The sequence below is a fragment of the Nilaparvata lugens genome, chromosome 10 (genome assembly GCF_014356525.2).
Source record: "Nilaparvata lugens isolate BPH chromosome 10, ASM1435652v1, whole genome shotgun sequence".
Lineage (NCBI taxonomy): Eukaryota > Metazoa > Arthropoda > Insecta > Hemiptera > Delphacidae > Nilaparvata > Nilaparvata lugens.
Window position 1 is genome coordinate 36,188,851 of NC_052513.1, and position 14,588 is coordinate 36,203,438.

General features: G+C 30.7%; 1 long non-coding RNA gene across 1 annotated transcript; it reads right to left on the reverse strand.

Annotated features, from left to right (window-relative positions):
* Positions 1 to 2,528: 2,528 nt before the first annotated feature.
* Positions 2,529 to 5,914, reverse strand: LOC120348892. Its single transcript, XR_005572313.1, has 2 exons — positions 5,310 to 5,914; positions 2,529 to 2,812 (listed from the first exon to the last, which is right to left on the reverse strand). It is a non-coding gene; the product is annotated as an uncharacterized LOC120348892 (long non-coding RNA).
* Between the last annotated feature and the right edge of the window lie 8,674 nt (positions 5,915 to 14,588).

The following is a 14,588-nucleotide window of genomic DNA, read 5'->3' on the forward strand; positions in this document are numbered from 1 at the left end:
AACATGGAAAAACTATGCTTTATCTATTACTATAGTAATAATTATTAATCTGTGGTTTAAGCTGCGTTTAAACCAACGTTATTAACAAAATTTTTATTTCTCCGTCCTTATAGATTCTATTAGAATGAACATAACTTATCATACACATGATGAACATATGTGTTTGTCAAGTTCCGTTTAATCTAATAGAATCTATAAGGTCGGAATAATAAACATTTTGTTAATAACTTTGGTGTAAACGCAGCTTTACAGTTTCCTATTTTCTGAATACTTTACTGTAGAATACAGCAAATTTATTACACCAAATTTATTAACAAACGTTTACACCAAATTTATTAACAAAATGTTTATTTTCCGTCCTTATAGATTCTATTTGATTGAACGGAACTTGACAAACACATATGCACATCATGTGTATAAGTTTGTTCAATCTAATAGAATCTATAAGGACGGAGAAATAAACATCTATATAAATAAAAATCAAGCCTCAAATTTTGGCATTCAATAACATTTTTATGTGTGCACCGAATTTGATAATTTTTTTCAGTTGTGTTTGTTATGTTCAGGAGCAGGTTTATGGCCTATCAAATTCATGATCAGACTTTAGGACTCTTTCCTACGGTCCTTCAAAGTATAAATTTTTAATCCTTATGGGAGGAGATTTGTGAGCTGGCCACACACAGAAATAAAAATAAGCTGTTATAATAATTGCGTCATCCAACAGCCGTAGGTAGATCTGTTTTTCTATTTTCTTTCTACTGGTTCACAAAATTTTATTCTAATAATAATGCCACGGTACGAACGACGTCCAAACTTGGATCTTAGAACTCGAAATGCTGTAAATTTAGAATATGCACGGGAAAATCAGCAGCATGGAGATATACCATTCAAATTTTCCAGCAAGCTGCATTCAACTATATCTAAAAATACAAACTGCTGTACAACTAACTAAGCACATTACATTATTGAGATATAAATGTAAATACTGATTGTTGGATAATTTTCATAAAAATATAGTACATCAGATTAAGCTAAGGCTAAGCACACCTGAGGTGACGCGGCTTGGTGATACAAAGTGTTGATCTTGAGGTGCGTACAGATATACGCGCCGCGAACATGAGCAATCCACTTTTAATCAGCTGACTATATCTGTATTTTTACAGAAACGGTAAGATTAAGATACAGATATAGAAAGCTTGGCATCAGCTGATTAAAAGTGAATTGCTCATGTTCGCGGCGCGTAAATCTGTACGCACCTTTATGGAGATTGCCTTATCACACCGTTCCACGCAATGTACGATTCAGTGTGTATGAGTTCTTCCATTCAAATCAATAAGCAAGAAGCACCTGGATACAAAATGCCGCATCGCGCCTCCTCAGGTGTGCATCCAGCTAAAGTTTGACATGAGATGCATTAACTATTTGGCGGTACGAAGTTCGCCGGGCCAGCTAGTTTTGTTAATAACTTTGGTGTAAACGCAGCTTACGGAATATGGATACTCATAGATTACCTAAAATCGATAAATTTATATGGTTTGCTCTTGTCAAGTTTGTTTTTGATCTATAAATTTGTATAGCAAACTACTTCACCGTACGGACAGTATCTGATTAATCAATAGAAAGTTAATTGATTATTTATAATATTGATTTAATATAATATGATACCGAGAAGTAGTTAATATACAATTCATTGATCAAATAAATTGATCAATTATTTGATTAGAATAGTTGCCGAGATTCACAGAATAAAGCTGCGTTTACACCAAAATTAATTAACTAAATGTTATAATATACTCTTGTAAATGAGAGTAAATTCCTACAGTCTGATGATGACCAACAACAGGTCGAAACGATCGTCACTACCTATAGTAAGTGCATTTTCACTCCATTAGTGTTTTTTGAAATTCAAGTTTAATTTTAATAGTGAAAGAGCATGGATATGCAACAGAGTAAATGTTAATAACTTCATCCTTATGGATTCTATTAGATTGAACATAACTTATTGTACACATGATGAACATATATGTGTTTGTCAAGTTCCGTTCAATCTTATAGAATACATAAAGATTGAAGTTATTAACATTTTGTTAATAACTTTGGTGTAAAAGCAGCTTTTAAGTAAAAGATTACACATCTCGTATAAATGAATAAAGATCTCCAAGCAACGAGCCTGTAGTAAGATTCGCTTTAAACTGGTATCATTTATAATAACTGGTGTTATTCATAAGGAATGCTGACCGTTCAAAGTGAATATCACTTACAATCTCAAACGAAGACACAAGATTAATAAATGATATTTGAATAAAATTTTTATCTCTGTTCTATTGCAGTGTTATCTGAGAAGAAGTACTATTTTAGATTTCGGTTTCTAAAAATATTTATTGTGATAGTCTATGTAAGTTGAGAGAAAATTATTGTAACAAAACAATGTCCCCAGATCCAACAATAAAAACTTGTTAACAAACAAGAAATATCTGTCCTAACTGGAGTATGGTTGGACTGGGGAGTGGTAAAAAAAAGTCAACACATAAAATTTCAATAATATATTGATAAGTACAGAGGCAAGGTATGAATTATGTGTATCATACAAGATTAAAACTAGTATAATATACATAAAAAGATTAAAGCTAAAATCTATACCGGTAATAAATTTAAGTTTTCAGAAACAGTCCCAAAAAAAACCAGTGACCCAACAAAACGTTGTGCATAGTATACCTCTGTTTGGAGTCGATTTTCGTTTTTTAGACCAGCTTCTTTATTTTGTACAGTTTTCCTTTCAAGAACAATTTCCTTGTACACAAGCCTCTCAGATCTGAAAAAAATTAAATTGAGTTAAGAGAATCTTACACAAGAGGCCTACATTCTAGCAAATATGTTCCTTTACTAAAATGAGATTTTCCTTCCATTCATTAGTGTTCGGATGAACAGAAAATGCATTTTTTGAAAATAATATAATTGAGAGGACTGAGAAATAAACTTCTGTAATTTTCATCATCATCATGAATAATGATGGTATTTAGGAATCCACCAATAAACAGTAGGAATAACATCTTCACCTAAAATTGATGGAAAAGGCAGAATTAAACTAATCTTAAGGGCTTCACCAAAAGTTACACCACAGAAAAAAGAAGTAAGAAGGAGAATGTTGTTCTTTCTTCAGTAGTTACAATAAACTTATAAATATTCATTTATTTGAAATACATATGAGATCACAAGGATAATATCCCATAATTGCTCTCTTAAAACATAATACAAGTGAAACACATAAAAATGCAATATTTTATACAAATATTGAATATTCTGTTGAGTGTCGAACAGTTGGACCCGGGGCAATCAGACGAACCCTGGACAAACTCGATCCAAACTTTTTGAAGTGCGATTCACATTATAAAGTCAGTGCAAAAGATAGGAAGGCATTTTTGCCACATTCCTTCTCCAAACACCTTTTACAGTAAGATAGCTGTGATTCAATTATCCAGCCGAATCTGAGCTGATATTATTAATCGTTGGCTATTGTTAATAGTGATCAATCCAATTTCAAATATATTTAATTATACAAATTGAATCACAACTATCTACTATAGAAGGCGAAGGAAAAGGAATATACTATAGAGGGCGGTAGAAAAGGAGAAGTAGCAGCAATGCCGTCCTATCATTTCTACTGACTTTTCAACATGAAAAGCTATTTCAAGTTGGTAGATCTTTATAGAGAAAATTTGTTTTGTTATTCATCAAACTTAACATGTTTATGCAAGGCTTGAAGGCGCCTGGACAGAGTCCACAATTTGAAACAGGTCACCACACATGGTGATAAAAATTTACGGGCCTGTCTCAGGTACTTTTAAATTCCAGTAAGGCTCAACTCACACTTACGCGACTCTAGTCTCTTCTCGACGCAGCATGTGTTTTCAAATGGTGACGTCCCGGAGACTAGAATCGACTGGTCTGAGTGTTACCATTTGGAAACACATAGTCTCGACTGGAGTCGAGTCTTTTCTCGACCTGTGTGAGTTGAACATGTTTAATACCTTCACATCAAGCAGTCAATTACCTATTTATTTTGAATTGTCTGTTCATGCTGTATATCTTCTATTTTCTGTTGTAACTACGAGTCTTGCTCAAATCTGTCGTTGAATGATTCTAAAACCTCCAGCACACAGAGACAATAGTGGCATCCACTTTATCTGATCACTAGTAGCGGCAACTAAAATTTCGTCTATTGTTCCTGTGAGAAGGGATTCAGATGCTGCTAGCGCCTAAAGCATTCTATACACAGGGACAATAGATAAAACAAAATAAATCTTATAGCACCCTTTATTTTTAAAAAACTTTAAAATAGTTGAACAACTAGTTTCGGTTTACACCATCTTCAGGTTATAATAGTTATTTTGTTCAACTATTTTAAAGTCTTTTAAAAATAAAGGGTGCTATAAGATTTATTTTGTTTTATTAATTTAAAAGTAGCCTATGTCAATAAGTGTTTTACAGGGACAATAGATAAGCAATAAATAGTTAACAAGATTCCAATCAACACATAGAATCTTAAACTAAAACTAACTCGTTTTCAATCCAACAATGCCAGCAAAACCTAGGTTTGTGCACTGGCTTAGGTACTTAGTACTACACTGATAGAGTTTGTGGTGTAAACTAGACCTGACCATTAGTTCTAGTGTACAACTTCATGTAAAAAAGGATTTGGAGGATATAATGTAGCCTATTCATGTGATAGCGTTTGGTCACTAATGGCGGCTACTATAGCCAACCGAACGAAAATAGTCAGATGAAAATTTGAACAGTTAAGTACCTACTTACCCCTCCCACCTCACCAATAGACGTTGCCAATCCCTCAGGAATATTATAAATTATTCTCATTTATTATGAGCTGTAGACAACGTTGATAAACTTTTATTGGAATAGTATACTTTTGTGTGGTTGACTATAAAAGACGTCACTTTTGTCCCTGTGTAGAATATGTGCTTTTGTGGCTACTAGTGGACTCAACTATTGTCACTGTGTGCAAACCGGAATGTTGTCTAAAAACTTAACGATGCAAGTTGATTTAACTCTAAGTAATATGGAAACAGCTTCATCAAATTTTTCGTGAAAAAAGGCTGTAGAGCCATTGCAACTGTGCGATAGAACTGGGTACGATAAATCAACATTTCAACTTTTCTCCATAATATTGATATTTTAGAATCTTGTGCGTTTTAAAGTAAAGCCATTGATTGATTGTTTTATTTTTGAAAACAATTGATTCTACAGCTAGTATTTAAAAGTTTACAATAGATAGAATTCTATATCGTACTTACAAGTTTTTTCCTCTTCACTGCAGTCAACAAATGAGATTATTTCCACAGAGCACCAATAATTATTTCAATTATTAAACTATTGAATGAATTTTGAAAACTTTTTAGGCTACTATAAAACTGTAATAAAAGAGGATTGAAAGGTAAAAACTTGGTAACATTTGCAATATTTGGGTTATGATTTGCGGTACTATAATTCAATCGTCATCATCGTCGTCATCTGAAGGAACGAAAAGATCGTTTTCTTCCAAAAAATTGGCAATGTTTTTACTTATAGCAGCCCCAATCAATAAACCTGGCACTACTGCACAAACAACCCCCACTAGCCCAAAAGGGGTACGTTTTGGTTCTGAAAGAATAGCACCAGTAGCTGAAGTAGTTTTCATTCTATTAACTACACATACTCCACAACTATTCAAACTTTTTAGATTTCTAAACACTCTAGTTAAACGAATAACTGACATCGTGGAGAAATACATTTATAGGTATTCCGAACCCAACTTCCAAAGCAAGAGGCAAGCAGGAAAGTTGACGTCAGTGCAGACTGCAGATAAAATTAAACAGCTGATCTGAACATCTGATTTGTCTACCCTTCAGTCAGCTGATTACACTGCACCATGGTAGTATTGGCGGGATATTCAAATCTTTTGCAAACAGGAGCGTTTATGAAAAGCATTTCTTTTGGAAAGAAGTTTGTTTAGGAGTCGTATTATTGATTTCAGTTTTTTTTGAATTATAGACTATTCATATGATTTGCGATTGTACCAAAAAATAAGTAGAAGTAATTTAATATTTTCCAGATAATATAATATTTTATAATAAAATAATAATACGTACATATCTATTATTTTTTAGAAAATTTAATATGTCTTCAATATAATAGCATTAAGTTTATAGGTTATGTTATGCATAATAATAATAATAATAATAATAATAATAATAATAATAATAATAATAATAATAATAATAATAATAATAATAATAATAATAATAATAATAATAATAATAATAATAATAATAATAATAATAATAATAATAATAATAATAATAATAATAATAATAATAATAATAATAATAATAATAATAATAATAATAATAATAATAATAATAATAATAATAATAATAATAATAATAATAATAATAATAATAATAATAATAATAATAATAATAATAATAATAATAATAATAATAATAATAATAATAATAATAATAATAATAATAATAATAATAATAATAATAATAATAATAATAATAATAATAATAATAATAATAATAATAATAATAATAATAATAATAATAATAATAATAATAATAATAATAATAATAATAATAATAATAATAATAATAATAATAATAATAATAATAATAATAATAATAATAATAATAATAATAATAATAATAATAATAATAATAATAATAATAATAATAATAATAATAATAATAATAATAATAATAATAATAATAATAATAATAATAATAATAATAATAATAATAATAATAATAATAATAATAATAATAATAATAATAATAATAATAATAATAATAATAATAATAATAATAATAATAATAATAATAATAATAATAATAATAATAATAATAATAATAATAATAATAATAATAATAATAATAATAATAATAATAATAATAATAATAATAATAATAATAATAATAATAATAATAATAATAATAATAATAATAATAATAATAATAATAATAATAATAATAATAATAATAATAATAATAATAATAATAATAATAATAATAATAATAATAATAATAATAATAATAATAATAATAATAATAATAATAATAATAATAATAATAATAATAATAATAATAATAATAATAATAATAATAATAATAATAATAATAATAATAATAATAATAATAAAAAAGGATTTGCTAACATAAGTGATTTACATGTAGGCCTACTGCAGTCAGGCTACTTGTTGGAAAATCCATTTAGAGAAATGATTCAAGATTAAGCTTAGAGTGGTTTAGCCAAATGTGGATTGTTTTATAAAATAAAGTTTTTCAGTATTTTATAAAAAGTTTTCCATTAACCAAATTATAAACTGAATGAAATTCAACCAGACTCACTGAAGCCCTAGAGCTGATTGGATTGGTTGTTTGAAGATAATTTATATACGGTACTCAGACTACTGTAATTTGTAGCATCATAGAGAAACAATAGCATAAAAAACATCTCATGGTGTTTAATTTAATGGTTTAGTATAGGGCTCTTATGTTGTAAATTTCACTGTTAACTCAAGCCGCTGATATTCCTATGGTATTTTTGCTTTATGGTAACTCAATATAAATATAATAACTCTGGTACTATGAGGTCCACCTAATGGCAGCATTTGATTAACATTGGTGTTGCTATTCTTGTCTATCATTAGACAAATCAAATTGCTTTGGAAATTGAAATAAGTTTTGCTCTATCCTCATGTTGCTTCACATGATTGTTTTTTTACAATGTAAAAATATACCTAATTAATTAGACCTTACAAAAAGATTTAATTTAAATCATGAAAATTTATGAATTACTAATTGAATAATATATTTTCTTGACGAATAAAATATTATTTATTATTATTATTAAATAGAATGCACATTTAATATTGGGTTACATCAGATATGTTATTCCGAATCAGCTATTCTCTATTATAGGAGCCAGTGGCAATACAGGAAATCGGCAACGCAGTTGTCCTATCTTTTCTACTGGCATTATAGCATTGACCTAACTATAAGCCTACTTGAATGAATGAATTTATTTGCCAAAAACAAGATACAAACATAAAAATTAAGGAAATGTTAATCTATTTAATTAGAAATTATAACAAAATGATATCCTTATTTATGATAATAGTATTAATAAATTAAGATTAAATTTATGCTCACATGCATGAGTACAGTAGGTGAGGCAAAAATACCTGCAGAAGGAAGATTCCTTGTTTGCCAGTGTGACTCGTATAATCAGCTGTACTTAAGTATCGCTGTATTTATTTACCCTCTTTGAATGAGTAGTTTTCATTTGATCGCCAACTTTTTTCATGCTAATGTTAAATTTAATATTATACAAAAGTTTTCCTTATAAATTAACTTGAACTTATTATTTATATTTTACAGTGCCAAACTGATCAACTGCATCCTAATGGAACGTTCAAGATGTGATTCAGTAACTGATACGGTTGTTGCAATAATTATTTTTGACCAAGTAAGTAAACAATTCACCATGAAATGGAATTTTTGCTTTTGCTCCAAATCAGTATGGGCTGGGACACACAGAGAACAATCTGCGGGAAGCGGTCAGAGTGGCCTTCATCTATATTTTAGATATTCATGTCTATAACCTGCTAAGACCTCTCTGATTCCTGTCTGCAGATCGCTGTGTGTGTGTCCAAGCCACAAAGTTTTACCTTATTTATAAATATTGTGCGCCACCCACTTGGAAAACATTTTACAGGTGACATTTTTGTACTGTTTCGATTTGGATACTATCAAAAACAACTTGAATATGGTAATTTTAAAAAATCGATTTAATTTACTTAGAATTGATATTCTGAGAAATCAAATATGTAATGAGACAGGCAATACTTTCTTGATCACTTTATACTTGTTTTCATCCCTCTGGAAACGCTGCTGCATTGTGGTCGTCAGGCTAGTTTTACACTCATTCGGTTCGTTTCGTTTTCGGCAAATCCCGATAAGTGTGAAACGGTAATACGGTTTGAATTCAGTACCGAATAGAAACCGCATAGAACCGAACGCCTATTTGACACTTGACTCTAATAAATTCCATCAGGTTTCAATTCGTTGCTAGCGAGAGGCTACTTTCACACACTTTCGGTTCGGTTCGGTTCGTTTCGTTTTTGGCGAATTCCTATAAGTGTGAAGCGATGATTCGGTTTGAATTCGGTACCGAATAGCAACCGCATAGCACCGAACGCCCCCTCGACACGAATAGGTTTTATCATATTCGAATTTGTTGCTAGGGAAACAGGAAAAAACAAAGTCTTCTACACACGCTGGCCTTTTTTGTTTTTATTTTAACCTGATATCGTGATTATCTGTTTCAAAATTTCCCAAGTCAAAATCATATGGTCAATTCAATTCTGTTAGTTCACAGGAACATTTTTTTCTCAATGAATAGTTTGCCAAAAAAATATGAAAGATATAAATTAAAACTCAGGGAGAATTTTTTTCCACGAATATTATATGATTTCATCAATGGAGAGAAGAGATGAAGTTTATATAATACCATGTGTCAAAACAAGGAACAAATTTTCAATTTAAAAAAATTATCTCTCTAAACATCCAAAATTAACATAATCAAAAAGAAACTATTCAAATAATTCACAATTTTTAATTAACTTTTAGGGTCGGTTTCCGAGCTCGGGATTTAGCTAAGTTCTAGACTTTAACTGGCTTTAAACTCTGGAGTCAGAAAATTGGCTTTCCGAGTCAGAGCGTTGACGTAGTCGAGGACTTAAATAGACTGTGTAGTTTAGAGATCACGTTAGACCCTGGAGTTTGTAATTTCGCTTTCTGAGTGAAGGGCTTTTAAGTCCAGGACTTAAAACAGCGTGATTTTAAACCCTCGACTGGGGTAGGGTTTAAATTCAAGTTCTAGACTTAACTGAGCAAACACAATTCAGTTATTGTTTTGGAGAAGATAAAAAGCCAAATAATTGTCATGGAATACAGTTTTTTTTTCAAAACAAATACGTTTTCAAACTCAGTAGCCTAATTAAATTTTCATTCATAATCACTGGTTAGGATCAATGATCAATAATAGCATAACGTAAAATGAAATGTTTATTCATTCACCTTTCAAAGGTTTTGCTTTGAATAGGCCTACAAAGAAATCGAAACGTATTTTCACAAAATAGTTTGGAGAGCATGCTCATTTGAATTGTCCCGCTGCAATCAGCTGTTTCCGTTTTGCTATAATGCCAACAATACAACAGCAAAATATTGTGAATTTCCCTCATGTTTACTGCGTTAAAGTCCTGGACTCAAATAAGTCGAGAACTTGATAGACTCCGGAGTTTAGAAGATAAAATCGTGACTCAGAAAGTCAATTTAGACCCGAGAGCTTATTTTAGTCCTAGACTCTGTAAGTCCAGAACTTATAGATCCCGAGCTCGGAAACCGGCCCTAAGTCTAGAACTTGAATTTAAACCCTACCCCAGTCGAGGGTTTAAAATCACGCTGTTTTAAGTCCTGGACGATTTTTGATAAATCCTTGACTTGGAAAGAGGCGAGAATCTAATTCAAGTCCTGGACTTATAAGCCCTTCACTCAGAAAGCGAAATTATAAACTCCAGGGTCTAACGTGATGTCTAAACTCCAGGGTCTATTTGAGTCCTCGACTACGTTAACGCTCTGACTCGGAAAACCAATTGACTACATCTGATTTTGAATCTGACTCCAGAGTTTAAAGCCAGTCAAAGTCTAGAACTTGGCTAAATCCCGAGCTCGGAAACCGGCCCTAAATTTTTGTTGTTCAAGAAATAACATCTTACAATTTAACACCAGCTGTTATATTTAAATATACCAGCATGACCTGTGAAAATCCAAACACAGCTGTTTTTGAGAAGAAAATACCTAATTAGAACCGTACGAATTAAAACCTGACATGTATGAAAGCCTCATTCGTTTTCGGTAACGAACCGAACCGAATGCGTGTGAAGCGTCTAAGCCTCACTGTGCAGAATAAGCCTCGTCGACAGAGTGGTGGTCATGATGTGGGTCTGTCTACCCGCTAACTTTTCAGGGTCTTCTTCAACTTGTCCTCTTTCTATGCTTCGTACAGTAGCTGCAACCTTGTTCAATATTCTTTTGCTCAATAATTCAGGCCTATTCCTGGCCAAGGTTGAAGTCACTTCCACTACATGGATCAATTTTGCTTGTAGATCTTTTTATAGTGATGAGTTTCTTCATTTATTGTGAACATTTGTGGTTTCCATTCCACCATTAAGGCTGATTCCAGGATAAACATTGCAGGCAGAGTCAAAATGAGGCCACAAAGGTTGAAATAGTGGTCTACAATGAGCAACTATCTTGAATAATGAATCCTCAAAGTTTCATGAATTTATTTGCTCCCAATTCAGCAATGGATCGGATCTCACCCAAGATTTAAACTATATATCGCAAAAAGTAAAAATTATGAATTGAGTTTTCCCTTGTGATGTGCTTCATTTAGTGAGACCGATGGTATCCAAATCGGAATAGCCTTCTTTGAAAAATGTTACCATAAAAAGTTTTGAAAAGCGTGATGCACAACCTTAAGTTATCATTCTTATCAAACATGCACCTGCCACTCCCACTAAACTGTTGACGTCTTGCTCAAGTGACTCCACTGAATATATTTATGAATACCGACTAGCATAAACTAACTTATTGCCTAAGCACAAAGCAGGTTCAAAAACATCACATTCATATTAGGTGTACTTCGTCTACTTGAGCCTACGTTTATTTATTATAATTTTGTACCAATTTTCACTTAGATAAGACTAAAACTACCATAATTTTATCTTTGATAGATTAACTATAACAATTTTAACATGTCTAGCTATTATGCTTATCAACTCATAAAATATTTTGTATGCAACATCAAAATAATTTAATATTTTATGTTCGCAAGTTTAATATTGATATTTAATGTGTTTTTAAGAGCATTCTAAAAGAGATATATAGAGAAATTGATGTTTTTCTAGCTCAAAAATGTAAACTTGAATCGTGAAATGTGAAGAAAATCATACATTGACAGCCTATCATTTGCATTTGAGCATGTTCCTACTGCTGGCAGCAAATAATAGGATAATCATATATATATTTTAAAATATTGAATGCTGGGATTATAATATTAATCATACTTTTATTATTACAGATTGAATCCACAAAATAATTGAAGAAATGGTTTCAGATGATTACGAACAAGCGCAGCTATCTTTGGAGGGGTAATGCACCTTCTGATATTCCGTGATAAGAACTTGGGAGAGATTTAGTGAAAACCTGGAGAACGGCCACTTAGCTCATAAATCTGAGCTGTTCACATCAAGCTGATATTTGTGACAGCCATTATAGCTTTAATCATGTAAGTAAACACTCGATCAGACTATAATTTTCAATTATTTGTAACAATTAACTGCGCCCGGTTCTACTCAGAATAACAAAGGCACAGGTTTCTTTCTTTAAACTACAACAGTACTATCACCGACAGGAGTCGAGTCGGAGCAGTGGTAGCGGACAGTCGTGTTTCGAGGAGCGCAGATAAGATAAACCGTTTCTTGTTTATGCCTTTAGAAATCTTTTTTCATCGTAGATCTTGTCCATAACCTAATAACTTACTTTATTAATTTATTCTTTCAATTAATACGTAATAATCTTTCTAATAATAACTCATCATTAATAACATCAGTAATAAAATCGGTATTGTACCTCTTAAAGTCTACTAAAGTATTTAGTACTTGTCTCTCTATTTGAACTTATTAGTTGCGAATTCATTCATCAGTAACCATAATCAACCAACTTAGCTGTATTAAACTGTATTGAATCGTAAATTATCTCTTTATAAATTGTAGGTTTGAATTACTCTTACTCATAATATTAATATATTTTTTATCCATCCAGGAAATTGAATAAACTAAATTTTTATATATCTGATCATTACCAATAAATATTTCACTGTATAAATTCATTACCGTATAATCGGATACAGGCCATTAAACCTTAAATAAAATGAAAAATAAATAAAACAGGAGTTCTACTATTTTTCTCTTTGGGAGGATGGTGGGAGTGTTTACCGCTACTCCTGGAAACAATTCGTCCACTAGCATCCGTCATAATGGTCATTGAACACAACTTATTTGTACATATATGAGATTTGTCCCTTCTGGGATACGTAGCTTTTTCGAAATTTGAATTCGTCAACCCACATTAAACCATCCATTACACTAAAGTCTGCAGTCAGACTATTTCGTTCTGAATTTGTCATATTTTGATGAATAAAGCAAGTGAACAGCAAAACAAAAAAAACTTAAATTAGCCAACAGATTATCATGCAAGCAAGCTAACACGTATTTATATTTTTAATACTAATCTTGCATCCTATAAGCCTATTTCAATTCTTACAGCTCATCATGAAAAATTAATTCAGTAAGATTATTGTTATAGTTGAGCGTTAAATATTCCACTAGGTAATTGGTATCAGGCATGTCACACTTAACTTTATTTTTTGAATCATTAAATTTATCTGACAATCAATATTTTCATTTATATCTCAATACGGACTTCCTATGTGCTTAGTCATGCAGCATTTATTATTCCGAAAACATATTCCTTCTCAATCAATTAGTAGTAATATCTATCATTAAAGTGTTGGATTAAATAAAATAGATAGGTAAATCAGTGTTCCAAAGATGAATTTAATGCGTTCATAGTTGTTGATTGTCAGTAGATGGTCCAGAAAATACGCGATATACGATGAATCACACAGAATTCCATATTATTTCCATCTTCCATTTTAGGATGAATATAAGCTGAGCTAAATTCAAAAAATTGTAAATTATTCTGTCATTCTTCAGTAATTAATGAATGCAATATGAACAACTCTCTTTCATGAGGTGAATCATTTTTTCCAACATTTTCCAGTTTCTCAATGATAGGGGAGTTATAATTATTTGTATAGGTCTTCTAAGGAACCATTATCTTCAGCTGGTACCAATCAACTAAACTTCAACTCCAAACCACCGTATTAATACCAGTATACAATTTATAAGTCTATTACAGCTGTTAACTTTAGATGCTAAATCATATTATCACAACATTATCTTCAATCATGATCATCTTCCCGTTCATCGGTAGCCGCTGGGCCGACAATTTTGGAAACATAGGTCTGTAGAATGGATTAATAAATAATTGTTATTAGTCCCCCTATCAAAATTTCTATTCAGAAACCATCCCCAATATTCACACAACATATTCCTAAAGTTTCATGCCGTTCTGTCAAGTAGTTTTTAAGTCTATAGGGAACAAACAAATTAACACATAGTCATTATATATATATATATTATATATATATATATATATTATATATATATATATATTATATATATATATATAATATATATATATATATATAGATTATTTCTTTCTTACATAATTATCTTTCTGTTGTTTCCACTTATTTTTTTCTGTTACAGTTTCTCGATTGATCAAAGCACCACAGACTGCATCGTTCGTCACCTCTGCCTTTAAGCGCGTTATCACCTA